Below are 403 nucleotides of genomic sequence, written 5' to 3'. Positions count from 1 at the left end.
GGAAAGGGGGGGGGGGGACGACGACACACAGCTCCCAAACTCTTGGACCATTCCTCCACCCTCCGGTGCCCCACTCGTGCATCACCTTGATGATGAAGGAGACGGCGTGATGTGCCCAAACCAAACCCCCTGGGGGCCCTGCCCCCCCCCCCACTTCCCGGCCGTGGGGGGGCTGCCCGCAGCCTCCTCCTCCAGCCCCGGCTCCGAGGGACCGGCCGGTTCTCCGCCCGCTGCCCCCCTCCCCGGGCTGCTGGTCGAAACCCACCTTCCCTCTTCCCCGCGGCGTTTCCCGGCGTGACCCGAGCCCCCCCCCCAGTCCCGGGCTGGTTCACCGGGATTTGTTTCCCCCTCCTCGCTTCCCCTCCGCTGCTGGGCTCGCAGAGGGGAACGGCGGCTGCTCGGT

General features: G+C 71.2%; 1 protein-coding gene across 1 annotated transcript in view; it reads right to left on the bottom strand.

Annotated features, from left to right (window-relative positions):
• The window catches only part of VSTM5 (V-set and transmembrane domain containing 5), a 5199-nt gene that overhangs the window by 3305 nt on the left and 1491 nt on the right, over positions 1-403 (bottom strand). The gene's annotated exons all lie outside the window — the stretch shown is intronic.

The sequence above is a fragment of the Haliaeetus leucocephalus genome, unplaced genomic scaffold (assembly GCF_000737465.1).
Source record: "Haliaeetus leucocephalus isolate CR32 unplaced genomic scaffold, Haliaeetus_leucocephalus-4.0 Scaffold616, whole genome shotgun sequence".
Classification (NCBI taxonomy): Eukaryota; Metazoa; Chordata; class Aves; order Accipitriformes; family Accipitridae; genus Haliaeetus; species Haliaeetus leucocephalus.
This window is presented reverse-complemented; position numbering and strand designations above follow the sequence as displayed.